Below are 17268 nucleotides of genomic sequence, written 5' to 3' on the forward strand. Positions count from 1 at the left end.
TATAAGGAATTATCAGAGTTAAAGTGTACTAGAATATGTATAAAATAGATGACTAAGAAAAAATATCAAAATATACTTTAAATATATGCAGTTTATTGTATGTCAATTATATCTCAATAAAACGTTTTAAAAAGAAAAAAAGTGTACTAGAGACCTTATGTTGTTCAGAAGGATGATACAAATATTGATTAATTTTGTATTTTGTGAGTTAAATATTATGGACAAATTTCTGTGGTAAATACAAAAGCATTGGAAATAGATTGGGCTTATCTGTATTTTCAGATTTTTCTTCCATGGTTATTTATTACTTAGTTAATAAAAAATAATCTATCCAAGACTGGAATTAATTGACTTTATAAAAAAGTTCAGATGTATAAAGGGCTTTGTGACGGTTTGATAGGGGCTTCATCTCTTTATTTTCTTCTTATAATTCTCTCACTGGCCTTTTTAGTATGTCAGCTTCACTCATAACAAAACAGTTGCAACAGTTCTAGAGATAACATATGTATGAGTCAGACTCCAGATTAAGAGAAAATTCTCTTTGCTCAACTTTACTGTGACAGGACCCACACATAAACCAATCATTGTGATGGGGCGGTGGGGGTGGGAATGTCATGCACAGACTCTCTTAGGCTTGAGTTGCACAGTCCTCTCTACACATCTGACTGGGTTCCAGCCCATTAAGCTAAAAGAAAATAAGACAACGGTTTTGAGGATTAGCATTCCTCTGTCAATTATTTACCCCATGTATGCTTATTGAAGTTCTGTATTATTAGTTCTAAATCTCAGGTTTTAAACTCTTAAAATAATTTTAATATTAAACCAGACTCGCTCTGTTGTACAGAGTGAAGTAAGCCAGAAAGAGACAAATATTTTATGCTAACTCATATATATGGAATCTAAAAAAAAAAAAAAAATGGTACTGATGAACCCAGTGACAGGGCAAGAATAAGGATGCAGATGCAGAGAATGGACTGGAGGACATGGGGTTAGGAGGGCGGGGGTGAAGGGAAAGCTGGGATGAAGTGAGAGAGTAGCATTGACATATTTACACTACCAACTGTAAAATAGATAGATAGTGGGAAGTTGTTGTATAACAAAGGGAGATCAACTCAATGATGGATGATGCCTTAGAGGGCCGGGACGGGGAGGGTGGGGGGGGGAGTCGCGGGAGGGAGGGGACATGGGGATAAATGTATAAATACAGCTGATTCACTTTGTTGTACAGCAAAAACTGGCACAACAGTGTAAAGCAATTATATTCCAATAAAGAGCTTAAAAAAAAAATTAAAAAAACCAGGCTCGCGTTTCTGGGTAAGTCCCACTTTGTCATGATGTAATATCCTTTTTGTTCACGGCTGGATTCAGTTTGCTAATATTTTGTTGAGAAGTTTTGAATCTGTAGGGAAATTGATTTATAGTTTCCTTGTAATGCTTCTGTCTGGTTTTGGTATCATAGTAAATGCTGTTCTTGTAAAATGAGTTGGTAAGTACCCCCTCCTCTTCCTTTATTTTATTAAAAGTTTGTGTAAATTTGCTATTATTGTTTAAAATATTCAGTAGAATTCAGTGAAGCCATCTGGACCTGGAGTTTTGTTTGTGAGAACACTTTTGTTTTTTTGCTGCGCTGCGCATACTGTGTGGGATCTTAGTTCTCTGACAAGAGATCAGACCCATGCCCTGCGCAGTGGAAGCTCAGGGTCTTACTTAACCACCGGACTGCCAGGGAAGTCCCTGTGCGAATACTTTTAAATTATGGAATTATATAATAGTTGTATGGATATAGGATGATTCAGATTTTCTATTTCTTCTTTTGTTAGTTTTGGTCATTTTTACCTCTCAAGGAATTTGTTCATTTTATATAAGTCGTTGGAATTATTAGCATATAAAGTTGTTGATAATTTTTCCTTATATCTTAATTGGTCTGTAGTGATATTCCTCTTTCATTTTCGATGTTGATAATTTGTGTTTTTTTCTCTTTTTGAGAGTTTAAAAAATAATTTGAATAGACATATACCTCCATATTGCGTAATTATAAATGGCAAAAAGCAAACGATGTAATGAGGCTTAACTACTACTGAAAGTCACACTTATAGATATAATATCAATGTAATCTAAGAATATTGGGGTTTCTTGAAGTTGAAAGGAATCAAACTTTAGTTAATCAATGGTAGTAATATACACTTGGGCATGATAATATAGGATTCTTGGCCCATGATAGCTGTTAAATTAATAAATGGATAAATATCTTTATTACAGAATGAGGAAAATTAGATTAATACTAGATGAATATTCATGGAATTCACTGCAGTTTGATCAGTCCTCCACATTGCCACATGTATTATTTTTCTAAAACACAAATATGCTTTTGTAAATTCCTAAGTTAAAAACTTACAGTGGTTTTCCATTGTCCTTATGATCCATTTGACTGCCATACAGTGGCATGCAAGGCTTTTTATACCATGCTCACATCTTATTTATTCAGCCTTACTTCTTACCTCTTTCTCCAATATGTTGCATCTATCCTAGATACATTCCTTTTACTAATTTAATTATTTTGCCTCAGGTCATGTACTCATGTTGTTCTCTTTTACCTGAATTTTTCATTCTTCAAGGCCAAACTCAAAGGTTATGTCACATGCATTTTTTCTTGTCTCACTCCCAGAATAATATATAGAGTCTTTTTCTGTTCTCCCATGGCATTTGTCCATCCCTCTAGTCTATTATAACGTGTCACAGTTAATCAGGTTTGGATGGTTTAGTGGCTGCTCCCTCACAGATAGAAGCTCTTTGAGGACAGTGATTATCTTACTCATTTTTGCACTCCACATTTCTAGCAATGCTTTGAGTATTGTAGGCACTCAGCAAATGTTATGTGATGCACAAACACACGATAATTCCATAGTCCAAAATCACAGCCTCACTCATAGTATCAACTAGAATTTACAGAGGAAGGCACTGTACTTTGGTCTGGGAAAACACTTCCAGTCTGAATCAACTAATTTACAAATGTGAGTCTTTTTTTCACGAGGAAGAAAAATCCAAGTATAAGTTCAGTTGGGAAAGAATTATCATTTTCATGTACAAAAGAAACTACACTCATCAAAACAATTATAAAATAATTGAAGGTTATTATAGTATCCTGTTAATTTTGCAGGTCAATGTTATGACCTCAGATGTGAGTTTGCAAATGGATTAATACAGCATTATAAATGTAACCCTACAAATGTGTTGGAAAATTGCTACGAGGTGTACAGGGACAGAGACATGGTAATATCATTGAAGTCTACCAATAGACTAGACATTCTGCTGTTTGATAGGCCTATAAAATTGTAGTGCTTATTGGTATTCCCATTTCGCAAAGCATAAATATTACAAGAAACACACAGAAGGGAAGCAAATATGTAAGTTAGATTAAGAAACCAAAAGAAAAGAGACATAGACAGCACATTCAAGTAATGAAATCATCATCTCAGTGACTCCATTTAATTATCAGTTGTTTAAGAACATATACCGAGTTAGGTATTTTAAAGAACTGCATTTATCGTATGTTTGCATTAGTTTCAAATAAAATTTTTCTGCAAATAACAAAGCCTTTTCCCCTTAACATAGTCCATTATTAGAAATCACACTAGAGCATGGTTTACCTTTTATCCAGACAAGTAAATTTAAAGGACCTGGTATATTCCTATAAATAATAGTGGTTCATTGCAGCGTTATAGTGCAAATCTGAGGAATAGACACCCACCTCTAGCACAATGAAAATCATTTTAATAGGGCATGTTAGTGATGACAATCATTTATTCTCCTCCATACAGGCTTCTTGGAGATTTGACCCTCCGTAACATGGGAAGGGACAGAACTTTACATCACATATATCCCCCAGCAATTGTGCATTAGGTGCTTGAACAAGGAAATTGACCCAGAGGTTGTTAATGGCCACAGGAGCTAGATGTATAAGGTCATATAGCCACTGATGTCACCACTTGGGGCATTCGTTGTAGGTCATGTGTGTTTGATAAACGTGCAGGGAGCACTGAGAGAGAGATCATGCGGTTTTAGAAAGAGGGAGAGCTGGAGAAATAAGTGGCCATGGGCTCTGAGAGTTTCCTAGTTCTTAGTCCATCGCAGCTATGAAACTCATGATTTCTCCTGCCTTTGGATTCTGCAGTTTCCTTGCATTCGGTCTTCACTTAAGCTTTCTCCAGTGTGCCTGTTTCTTATAATCAAATGATCCTTGAACATCAGGACATATAGTTAAAAAATAAATTAGTAAATGTCCATACATTTCGATATTTTAAGATCTGATTAATCTGACAAATATAAACACAATTTATCTATTAAAATGGTATTAACATAAGATAGGCAAATATTTTCAGTATGTTTATTCTTTATTGAAGTTTAGGAAATAAGGATTTGGAGTTTGTAATATTCCTTATTTTAGATCATCTTTCAGAGTCATAAATCAGTGAGTTGTATTTTAATAAAACAGGCAGTAGGCCAGATTTGACCTCTGCCCGTAATTTGCTGACCCCTGGATTAAACAATTATAAACCCTTGGGCCTAACCAACTTCAAGTTTTAGTGTTAGTTTTTCCAGTGATTCTCTGGTCTTATAAATTCATTCAGTGTTTCTCATGGTTTTTAGTTCATAAAATGAGGTTGTGATAATAATTCTAATTGGCCTCATAGAATTTAATGAAGAATATTTAATTAATCAGATCAAATGAGATTAACTATAATAAAGTAGTAAATACAGTGCCTGGCTCAAGATTTATTCAACAAATATTGTCTGTGTCAGACTTTGTTGTAAGCACTGGAGAGGTACCACGGGGGAAAAGTAGTAATAAGTGGTATCATTATTGGGAGGTGGATGGAACACTGGAGAGAAGTTCATAAACTCTATACATTTCACTGACCAATCACCTATTAAATAGGAAGTTTTTAAAAATTTAAAACTGATAAATTAACTGCCAGGAGCTATAAATAGCCCTATAACAAGAGGAGAAAAAAGTAAATCACACTCTAATTGCTAATAAATACAATTTAGCATCATGTTATATATAAAAGATGTGTTTAATATGTTAGTAAAATGTGTTTTTTGCTTCTTTGTTAAAATAAAAAACTATAATTCCAACCTGTCGATTTAGATTCATTCTGTCCAGAATAAAGAATTTTACTACCTGTGTGCTAGATAGAGTCTAGGTGGCTTCAGTTAAGTTTCTAATAAAGTCTTGACTGGTAAGACTACAGATATAAAAGGATCAGGAAGCTGGAAGCTTCCCTCCCGTGTTTCTTGAAAATAAAGGTCAAGGGTCGAATGACAGAGAGAGGCTATATCCTTGTTCTCTTAACACAGACTGAAGTTATCTTCCAGATGACAGATAAAGTTATTGCAGATAAGATAAAGGAGTTATCCCAGGCAGTGTGGAACAACAAGCCTCCAGAATCTAAGAAATCCTTCCCCTTTGTGCTCCGAAGTTCTGGGGTTCTTGAAACATCAGTGTGTTTATTTGGCACCTTTGTTAAGAGTTCAAGCCTCTCCATGAATCATGTATTCCTTTTAGTCTCTGCAGAACCCTGAGGGGAAAACAGGGGAGATGAGAGAGAAAAAGAGGGAGAATATTTCCATTTCGCAAAAGAGGAAAATTTAGTCACAGATTTCATTTCTGATGGGAACTGTAAACCGCTCTGCCCTGATGGTGAACCTTTAGAGTTAGGCTGCTGTCTGCCTTAAACCGGTCACCTGAGGGCTGGCCAGGCGGCTGTTGGGAAATGCTCTGAAAGGCTTTGATGCTTGCTTCTTTCTCTTCCATTTGGAAACACACTTTGCTCTTAAAAGACGTCTCCGGCACGTTAGACTCTAGGCTCATGCATCTGGTCAGCAGCAGCTTAATTACCTGGTAGGATCATTTAAAATGCAGATTCCTGGGCCCCACCGCAAACTCACTGAGTTAGAAACTCTGAGGAGTGTGTATATGTGGAGGGGAAGGTGTGTTGGGGGTGGGGGGCTTGTGGGAGTGTCCAAGATTCTGCACGTTTTCTAGACTCCCCGGTTGATTGTTAAGCAAAGTGAAGATAAAGGCTTCAGAAATGTTTTTCTCTTTCCTGTTTTTTTTTTTCCCCAGCTTCTAAGATCTTAGTTCCCTGACCAGAGATTGAATTCCAGGCCTTCAGGAGTGAACGTGCGAAGCCCTAACCACTGTGGACCGCCAGGGAATTCCCCAGAAATGCTTTTCTAACTAATCCTTCCCCACAACACTTCTCAATTCTTGTCATTATAAGAGTCACTGTGTCCAAAGGTGCTGCTGTGTTAAGAGACTGTATCCTGTCCTTCTTGAGAAACTTTGCTGGCCAAAAATTTTGACAGTGATGGAAGTGGTCTATGGAGTTTCTCTAAATCAAGACAGGCCAAGTTGGGCAGGATGAAGCAGATAGGGCTAGACTATTAGGGTTAAATAGAAGGGGTTTTAACAGCAGATCCGCAGGTCCCTCCAAGGGGTCCATGGATGGGAAAACATTTACATCTTTATTTTCACTAACCTTTAACTGAAAATGAGCATTTCTTCTATGAATTTGGCAACAAACCACATTAATGTTAGCAGCACCGGTGACTCCTTGTCACCCCTAGAAATCACAGATATTCCTGTATCACATTTTAGTTGTTACAGATAGCTTGAAATATTACTTACACTCATCACAACATCAAATTACAGTTGTTTTTAGATTTGTCACTGGATCTTTTTAAAGATGTTAATGAGGAAACACAGATATTACCCTATCACACATTAAAAAAATATTTTGATAAATATAATTCAATATAGTTGGTTGCCTTGGTCATTTCATACCTTTGTTTTACACATTAGAAACATTATTCTGAGAAGTGGTCTATAGGCTTCAACCTTTCTCAAAGTAATTTTCTAAATATATGCTATGTGACTTCACATATGATTGCCAAAGGAGTCCCTGGAACTTAAGAACCCCTGATCTCAAGGAACCCCAAACCATCAAACAGCTTTGGAACAATAAAGAATGAACATTTCAAGATTTTTGTAGGCTTCATCTAGGATTAATAGTCATAATATACTGGAGATTTCCCAATTACTACCTACATCTTTCAGACTAAGCACAAAGTCTTATCCTCGCCCATTTAACCAGCTTCATAACTAACCCCATCAGCCAATGGAATCTAACCCCTTGTGGTCCTGACTGATGATCTTGATACAGGGTGCCCCATAGTCCTACTGTTGTCTGGCCGGCTCTTCTTTGGTTCTGTCTTTGCATCATGGTCATTAATTCAACAAGTGCTCTTTGGCCTCTTCTATATATGAAGCATTCTGCTCCGTGCGGAAGGAATAGAGGAGAACTGTGAGCCACGTTTCCTACCCTCCAGCACAAGCTCTGGTACTTGAGGCTATATAATTAGGGGTTAAGTATGTGAGCACAAATGCCTGGGTTCAAATATTTTCCTTCTTTTACTAGCTGAGTGACTTTGGGCAAGTTGTTCTGTGTGCCTCTGTTTCTTCATCTGTCAAGTGAAGATAGTGAATTCAGGAGAATACTGTGTATACAGTAAGCATGCGAATGTTAGTCGTTATACAATACACAGAATTTTGGGCCACAGCCCAAACTCCTGAATCAGAATCTCTGGGGGCTTGGAGTTTACCAAGCTCTACAGGTAATCTTGATATAGAGCAGAGTTTCTCAACGCATTTTTCCTTATTGCCCCTCTAAGAAACCGTTTTAGACATTTTTTCCCTAATTGCTCCCCCCTCCATGAAATTTTAGTACCATAGATATGTGTACTATATACCTGCTTATATACTTGGGCCTTTTGAAGGATGACAAACCATTGTAATATCTCAGATTTTTCTACCCCAACCCAACTCCAAGCACCAATATTAGCCCTCCCTGTTGAGAACATGAGCTTTAAAACTGTGATTTCTCAATCTTGGCTGCATGTTATAATGAAATTAGGAAGCTTATAAAAAATACCTATGCCTAGGACACACCCCCAGACCAGTTAAATTAGAACCTCTGTGGGTGGGGCACAAGTAAGAATGTCTTTTTTTTTTTTTTTTTAATTTTATTTATTTATTTATTATTTTTTGGGGGGGTATACCAAGTTCAATCATGTTTTTATACACATATCCCCGTATTCCCTCCCTCCCTCGACTCCCCCCCACCCTCCCTCAAGTCCCCCCCACCCTCCCCGCCCCAGTCCTCTAAGGCATCTTCCATCCTCGAGTTGGACTCCCTTTGTTATACAACTTCCCACTGACTATTTTACAGTTGGTAGTATATATATGTCTGTGCTACTCTTTCGCTTCGTCTCAGCTTCCCCTTCACCCACTGCCCCCTCCCAAACCTCGAGTTCTCCAGTCCAAGTAAGAATGTCTTTTTAAAGACCCCCAGGTAATTCCAATATGCAGCCAAAGCTGAGATCCACTGCTTTAGAGTTTGAGGTCTCCTTACAGGAGGTTAAAATCTGGTCGGCAAACAGGAGCTACAAACATGAACATAAACAACGCAAAAACGAAGGGACCAATGAGTGCTATAGGAGTTCAGGAAAAGGAGAAACTAATACAGGCTGTTCTGATTAGGAGAAGCTTTTGTGAGCTAAATTTGGAATCTGAGCAGGATCTGGAAAAAGGAATGGAAGAGAAATTTCAAATGTGGAAATAACATGGCCAAAGGTATAAAAAGGACGTAGGGTGTTCAGGTGATGTAGTGGATTTAATGGTGGTGTCCCAAAAGATATTCACCTGGAATCTTTGAACGTGATCTTATTTGCATAAGGAGTCTTTGCAGATGTAACTGAGTTTAGGATCTCAAAATGAGATCATCCTGGACTAGGGTGGGCCTAATGGCAAGTGTTCTTAGAAGAGGAGAGCAACCAGAGAAGGCAGAAGTTGGAAAGGGATATGTATACAAGCCAAAGAACACAAGGGATTGCTGGCAACACTGCAAGCTGGAAGAAGCAATGAAGGTTTCTCCAGTAAACTCTTTAGTAGGAAACACAGCCCTGCTGAAACTTTGATTTGAGACTTCTGTCCTCTAGAATTGCAAGAGAACAAATTTCTGTTGTTTTCAGCCACCTAGTTTGCAGCAGTTTGTCATGGCAGCCCTAGGAAACTAATACAGGGGACAATGAGGAAACCAATCTGATAGAGTAAAGGAATTGTAATAAGAGTGGAAAATAAAATTGGAAATATAGGGTGGGTCCAAACAGGAAAGCCATTGTTTGCACAGTATACTGCCTGCAATGAGAACAATTAGAGGTCTGGAGATAGAAAAAGCAACCTGATAAAACCAATGTTACTAGAGAATTAATCTAGTAATTAGTGCAGTTTAACCTACAGGGAGTAAATAGAGTTAGGGAAAACACTTACAATTATAACAACATTAAGTAAGGAAGTAAGGAAATAAAGAACTGGATTAGTAAAATGGCTGCAGAAAGAAAAATAAAGAAATGCTTCATGCAGTAAAGTTCACAGGAAGAACAAACATGGCTTTAATATCTGGTCTGTATGACCATGTAGAGGAATGTTTCAAAAATGACTTTAAGATTTGAGGGTTTTTTAATTTGTTTGTTTAATATTTATTTATTTATGTGGCTACATTGGGTCTTCGTTGCTACAAGTGGGGGCTACTCTTCGTTGTGGTGCGTGGGCTTCTCATTGCGGTGGTTTCTCTTGTTGCGGAGCACAGGCTCTAGGCTTGTGGGCTTCAGTGGTTGTGGCACGTGGGCTCAGTAGTTGTTGGCTCATAGACTCTAGAGCACAGGCTCAACAGTTGTGGCTCATGGGCTTGGTTGCTCTGTGGCATGTCGGATCTTCCTGGACCAGGGATTGAACCCATGACCCCTGAATTGGCAGGCAGATTCCTAACCGCTGCCCCACCAGGGAAGTCCCAGTATTTGAGTTTGAGTTAATGATGTATATACCATCTAGAATCAAACGATACATTGGCTTTTACTAATTTATTAAAAAAAATTTTTTTTATTTAACAACTTCATTGAGGTATATTTTACATACAAACTTTACCTATTTCAAATATACAATTCAGTGATTTTTAGTAACTTCACCAAGTGATGCAACTATCACCATAAATCAGTTTTAGAACATTTTCATCCCCCTAATAAGATCCCTCATACTCATTTACAGTTAATCCTAGCTAGTACCTCTAGCGACAGGCAACCCCTTATTCTACTTTCATTCTCTACAAATTTGCCCTTTTTTGGAAATTTTATAAAAATGGAATTCCACAATATGTGGCCTATCTGGCTTATTTCATTTCATGTAACATTTTTGAAGTTGAATCACATGGTTTCTTTTTATTGCTGAATAGCATTCCATTGTATGGATAGACTATGTTTTGTGTATCCATTCACCAGTTGATAGACATTTGGGCTGTTTCCAGTACGTGCTGGTATGAACATTCTGGTGCAAGTCTTTGTGTGGACATGTGTTTATTTCTCCTGAGTAGATACCTAGGAGTAGAATTGTTGGGTTGGTGGGAATTTTATGTTTAACTTTTTAAGAAACTGACAAGTTGTTTTCCAAAGTGGCTGTACCATTTACATTATTTTTGTCATAATCTTTTTTTAATTTTTTTTTATTTTTGGCTGCATTGGGTCTTCGTTGTGGTGCTCTGGCTTCTCAGTGTGGTGGCTTCTCTTGTTGCAGAGCATGAGCTGTAGGCATATGGGCTTCAGTAGTTGTGGCAAGCGGCTCAGTAGTTCTGCGGTCTGTGGGATCTTCCTGGACGAGGCATCGAATCCTTGTCCTCTGCATTGGAAGGCAGATTCTTAACCACTGCACCCCCAGGGAAGTTCCCATTTACATTCCTATCAGCATTAGGTGAGGGTTCCCATTTCTCCACATCCTGGTCAACATTTTTTATTGTCTGTCTTCTAGCCATTCCAGTGGGTATAAAATGGTATTCATTGTGGCTTTAATTTGCATTTCCCTAATGAGTAATTATGTTGAGCATCTTTTCATGTACCTATTAGCTGTTCATATATCTTCTTTGGTGAACTGTCTTTGCCCATTTGTTGATTGAGTTTTTTGTCTTCTTATTGAGATGTGAAAGCTCTCTATATATCTCAAGTCCTTAATCTGATATAAGGTTTGCAAATATTTTCTTCTAGTCTATTGCTTGTCTTTCCACTTTCTTAATGATGTACTTTGAAGTACAAAAGTTTAAAATTTGATGAGGTATAATTTATTATTATTTTTTCTTGTATGCATTATGCTTTTGGTGTCATATCTAAAAAGTCATTGCCTAACCTGAGATCTTGAAGATTTTCTTCTGTACTTTCTTCTAAAAGCATTATTGTTTTCGCTTTCACATTTAAATCTCTGACCCATTTTAAGTTACTTTTTGTATATGGTGTGATGTGAGGATCTAAGTTAATTTTTTGCATGTGGATATTCATTTGTCCCAGCAACACTTGTTGAACAGAATCCTTTTCCCAGTGAATTGCCTTGGTGCTTTTGTCAAAACTCAGTTGACTATAAATATAAGGATTTATTTCTGGACTTTCAGTTCTGTTCCACTGATCTATGTCTATCTTTAGGCCAATATCACACTGTCTTGATGCCTATGGTAAGTTTTTAAATTGGGAAGTGAAAATCTTACAGATTATTTTTTTCAAAATAATTTTGGTTATTCTAGATGTTTTGTATTTTCATGTAAATTTCTGGATCTGCTTATCAATTTCTTCAAAAAAAAAAAGTCTGCTGGAACTTTCATAAGAATTGCATTGACTCTATAGATCAATTTGAGGAAAATAATCATCTTAGCAATTTTGAGTCTTTCTTTCCATGAACATGGACTAGCTCTCCATTTATTTTGATTTTCTTCAGCAAAGTTTCAAAATTTTTGGTGTACAAATCTTACATTTCTTTTGTTAAATTCATTCCCAAGTACTTTTTCCTTTTGATGCTATTTTGATTAGAATTATTTTCTTAGTTTCATTACTGAGTGGTTAATTTCCATATGTACAAATGTATTATCCCACCTATTGCTTCATAAATACTTTTTAAATTAATGGATTGACATGAATGAGCAAGAGAAAATTTTTAGCCAAAGGAAAGAGAAAGATGTGAGGTTAAAGATAGATTTATACAGCATAAGCTTAATATTTCAGTTTAACATTTGTGAAGGTCCGTGTCATGTGTGGTTTATGACAGAGTTTATAATGTCTACCTCACAGAGTGGTAGTAAAGGTTGAAATAGAATAGCATATGTAGAGTTCCTGGCATACACATAAACTTCAGATGCTATAGGGCCTATATTCAGAAGGGAAGCATTTTGCTCAGGAGTAAAGTTGGCTTAGTATTTACTGTTTCCTTGTTGATCTGGGGAGTCATTGGAGTTGTCAAGGCTGTCGCTCATAAATATTGAGGCTCTCCTAACTACCTTTTTTTTATCAGTTTGATGTTTCTCTGGCTGTTTCTTTACTCTTAGTCTTCCTTTCCATTCTCTCTACTTAAGTTGATTTGAATAATAATTATTAATATTTGTTAATATTTCACACAAAAACTTTGAGAAAGTAAATTGATGCATTTCTCAATAAAAATTGAGTTTTTTATTGCCTTAACTGAAATGGCATCAATTTTTTTTTCATCTTGTACTCTTTTTGAATAAGAGGGAAACTTCAGTCACATGTTCATTTAGTCATTCATTCATCATTTCTCATTTATCGAGTACTTGCTATCTGCTATGCTTGGTGCTAGTTGAGAAGTGCTACCATAGAAACAAATGGATGGAATAAGTCTTTTGTCATTTCCTGGGTAGAAAAGATTGAATCTTTTCAGAGTAGAAGAAGGAACACAGCTGATGGCCTCAGAAAATATTGTCCAGATCAGGATAAATAAGGACCATGTGAAAGTCTGCTGCTTCATTAAGTTCCCTCTCTGGCTTAGAGATCCTTTGAAAAAGTAATCACCATCTGGCTGATGTTTCTGCTCAAAGGCACCTTTGAGTGGTACACAAAATTGTGCAATCAAGTAACAGTGTGTTTTTTCAGATCTCTTCTTTAAACTTAAGAGATAACTAGCCTAATATCTTCTGCTAATGAACTGTGAGACTTTGGGCAAGTCACTTCACTTCCCTGCACTGACAGGGCAGGCTAAGTGATCTCAGAGGATTTTTCTAACTCTGGATTCTGTTTTCCATCTCTTATTAAGTCCTTGGACTATGAGTTTGTGAGTGATGGAGAAGGAAGGGAGGGAACAAAGAAGAGAGGAGTCTTTTTCAGATGGCTTCATGTTTTCAGGTTATAGGTCATCCAAGTAAATAAGTGACTGAAAAATAAACGACTTCACGTGTTGGTGATGTGGGATAAGGAACTGGGCATGCATGGTTCTACCCCTTTTCATCTCTTTTACTTTTGATGCTGGGAGCATCATTTCTTATTGCTTTTCCATGCCTGAAGTTTGTTTTACAAGGTAGGTTCCCACAGAGGGAGTCCTGTGGTTCTCCACTTTTGCACATGATTTCTTCAGTAAACCTGTCTAATTCAGGGGCTCATCATTAGGAAGTCCCTTGTTCCTCATCTAGGCCACAGCTTCTAACCTAGTCTTTATCAGTGGTGATGGTCATGACAGTAGTGATGGTGATGGTGTTGATTGTGATAGTGATAAAGGTGACATGTTGTTCTTCATTGACCTGATGTCTTTTGATTCAAAATTCAAATAAGGAAAACAATATGTTATTTATTGGACCTTCACAAACTTCAACCTGTGTCTTCATCACTAATTGTCTGATGAACTTTAGTAAGGAAAACAATAGAGAGGTGGCCTAAAGTTGCTCAAGAAATGTTTTGCAGAGCCTTTGGAGATGTAGATTACCAGGTACACATCCTTTGGAAAAGGAAATCAAGTGGCCAGTTTAGAATATTAGAACAGCTTAGCAAATGTGAATTGAGTGACTGCTTTATTTTATACTTTAAAATTAGTAGCTCCCCTCCTGGAACACAATTGGAGTATTTCTGGAATCAGTCAATCACTGCTGTCAGGATATAGTGGTTCAGGTACTTTTAGCCGTTACCCAAAGATCTGAATAATGCATTTGTAGTTTATCCTCAATTTACACTTCTAATTCCTATATTCTAATTCATAGGAATAAATTATATTCAGTAAGAGAAGGAAATGTTTCATAATTTATGGCTCATAAGCCTTTTACTCTCATATTTAAAAGACAAATTAGAAAGGGAAATTCTATATCCTAATTAGTGAGTATCCTGAAATGATTGTTCCAAATTATATATATAGGAAAATATCACTAATTCTGAGTATTTGGAGGGAGACCAACCTGGAATTATCTTACTTATCCTCTTCCTTGGTAAGTTCTTTTGGACGCATCTTAAATGTATACCTCTGGCTCCAGCTCTCTGTTGAGGCTCTGGACACACATCTTTCTAAATGCTTGCTGGACCTCTCCAGGTTAACAGCCTACCTTGAATTCAACAGATCCAAATTCCAACCACAAAACCTCCTCTTCCTGCTATGATTTGTTACCTCAGTTAAAAACATCAATCCCATGAGTTACCAGGCTTCATTTGTGGGATCCGTATCTGCTCATCAATCTTCCTTTCTGGTACCCAGCCCTGAGAGCTTCTCTCAAAGTGCTTTCTCCCTATACTCCTTCTCTGTTCTTACTGTCAATCTCCTGGTACCACCACTGCTTATGCCTCACCCTGGCTATAACAACGGCCTCCTGTCTGACTCCTCCACGCCATCCCGAACATAATGACAAAATGTTCAGAGTAATCTTGCTAAAATAAAAATTTAATCATGTCATTCCAGTAAACAAACATGTTCAGTGTCCTCAAGACCTATAGGAGAGAGTTTAGAGTTGCTAGATGGGACATTTAAAGAGGGCTTCTTGGGAATCCCCTGGTGGTCCAGTGGTTAAGACTGAGCGCTTTCACAGCTGGGGCCCAGGGTTCCATCCCTGGTTGGGGAACTAAGATCCCACAAGCTGCATGGTGTGGCAAAAATAAAATAAAATAAAGAGGCCTTCTCATTCTGATTACTGTTTGTCTTTCAGCCATATTTCCCTCCATCCCGACTTCCTTGTGACCCCTAAACCTTGTTTACCCAGGGCTGCTTGTCTTGAGTGACTACTACATGCCTCTCTCCATCTCTGTGTGTATAGTCTTAAAGTTACTGCTGCTGGTGTGGCTTTTACTCCATCACCATCTTCCTCTTGTGTGCCTTACTAAAATACCACACTTCCAGCAGCCTTCTTTCATAACCATATCTAGAATTATATTTTCCCCTTGTGGAGCAGCTACTATGAGTACCCTGCCCATCCGCCTCCAGGAACATCACTCCTATGCACCCCAACCAAATGGACTTCCAGCTGTGAGCAGTGCCCGAGGACCTTCTTTTTGCACCTGAAACCAGGGCAGGCTGAGCGAGCCAGGAGTTTCCATTTCCCAAAAGTAGCTCTCAACCAATGAATTGAAGCAAGCTGGAGGATAAAAACCCAGGTATCTTCGGCCCTCAGGATGTCTCACAGAGTTCCCCAGCAGGATTGAATCTCAGTTGCTCACAGCAGGAATCTGCTCGGTAATGCACCTTTTATTGCTGGCTGCCTTGCTTCCTTGCCTAACTTCCCTGCTGCCCTGCTGGTGCTTTTTGTGACCTCCCAGCTAAACCCTTTGAGTGCACATTCTAGTCTCAGGGCTGGCTTTTGGTGGAACCCAGTGTGATACTCTGTGTCTATGCTCTCATAGCAGACTGTTTAGGCAGCTCCTATTATAACTTCGCTTAGCTTGCGAAATATTCATTCAGGAATCTATCCCAATCCTTGAGGTCAGGAACAGAATTTCCTTCCTGTGTTCCTTTTAACACCTGGCACCATTTCTTACTTGAAGTAGGCACTCAACAACTAAAGGTTGAGTGAAAGCATTAAATCTGCATTACAGAACTTAAAAGAAAGAAGAAGTTAAAATTTCAAGTACTTAACAGTAACTTTATATAGCAGAGCCACGACCACTTCATGCTTTAGGAGCTTTGCCCTAAAAAACAGAACAAATTATTTGTAGTCCTCATTCTATACTGTTCAAGTTATCGGGTACTGAGAATCATGTTTCCTTGTATCTGTCCTGTTTCACCCTCTGGCCTCTAAACTTTGTGAAGACAGGCCTTTGATTTATGCTTTTTTATAGTACCAGCCATACCCTCTTGACATCCTTAGTATGTACTCAACTCCAAAAACTTTTTAAAAAATTTTATTTTATGTATTTATTTATTGGCTGCGTTGGGTCTTGGTTGCTGCACACGGGCTTTCTCTAGTTGCTGACAGTGGGGGCTACTCTCCATTGTAGTATGCGGGCTCCTCATTGTAGTGGTTTCTCTTGTTGTGGAGCGTGGGCTTTAGGCACGTGGGCTTCAATAGTTGTGGCACACGGGCTCAATAGTCGTGGCTCACAGGCTCTAGAGCACAGGTTCAATAGTTGTGGCACACAGGCTTAGTTGCTCCATGGCATGTGGAATCTTCCCAGAGCAGGGATTCTTAACCACTGTGCCACCTAGGAAGTCCTATAGCCTTATTTAAAAGTGTTTTTGAGACTTCCTAGGTGGCACAGTGGTAAAGAATTTGCCTGCCAATGCAGGGGACACAGGTCCAATCCCTGCTCCAGGAAGATTCCACATGCCACAGAGCAACTAAGCCTGTGTGCCACAACTGTTGAGCCTGTGCTCTATAGCCCATGAGCCATGACTGTTGAGCCCGTGTGCCGTAACTATTGAAGCCCACACACCTAAAGCCCATGCTCCATAACAAGAGAAGCCACTACAATGAGGAGCCCACACACCACAATGAAGAGTAGCCCCCACTGTCAGCAACTAGAGAAAGCCCGTGTGCAGCAACCAAGACCCAACGCAGCCAATAAATAAATTAAATAAATAAATTTATAAATAAATAGGTAAATAAGGCTATAAATTATAAAGCACCTAAGGGTGCTTTAAAATGGTTTGTTGTTTAACATAGTTTACTTTTTAATAATAATCTCTATGAAACAGGAGGGAAGGGGGCAGGGCATAATCTCTAAAACAATGACATAGCCCTCGAAGATACAACATAAACTGGTTAGAACCAACTAGGTCCAAGATGGCGGAAAATTCAACCTCCAGTAGACCTTGAGCCTCATTATATGCTCATTGTAATACATTGGCATATGATAAGTGACCCACCCACATGACAGTTCTGAGGCCAACCATAAAAGACCAAAAAGTAGGCAGTGGCCAAA

This window comes from Hippopotamus amphibius, chromosome 10 (genome assembly GCF_030028045.1).
Source record: "Hippopotamus amphibius kiboko isolate mHipAmp2 chromosome 10, mHipAmp2.hap2, whole genome shotgun sequence".
NCBI classification, from domain to species: domain Eukaryota; kingdom Metazoa; phylum Chordata; class Mammalia; order Artiodactyla; family Hippopotamidae; genus Hippopotamus; species Hippopotamus amphibius.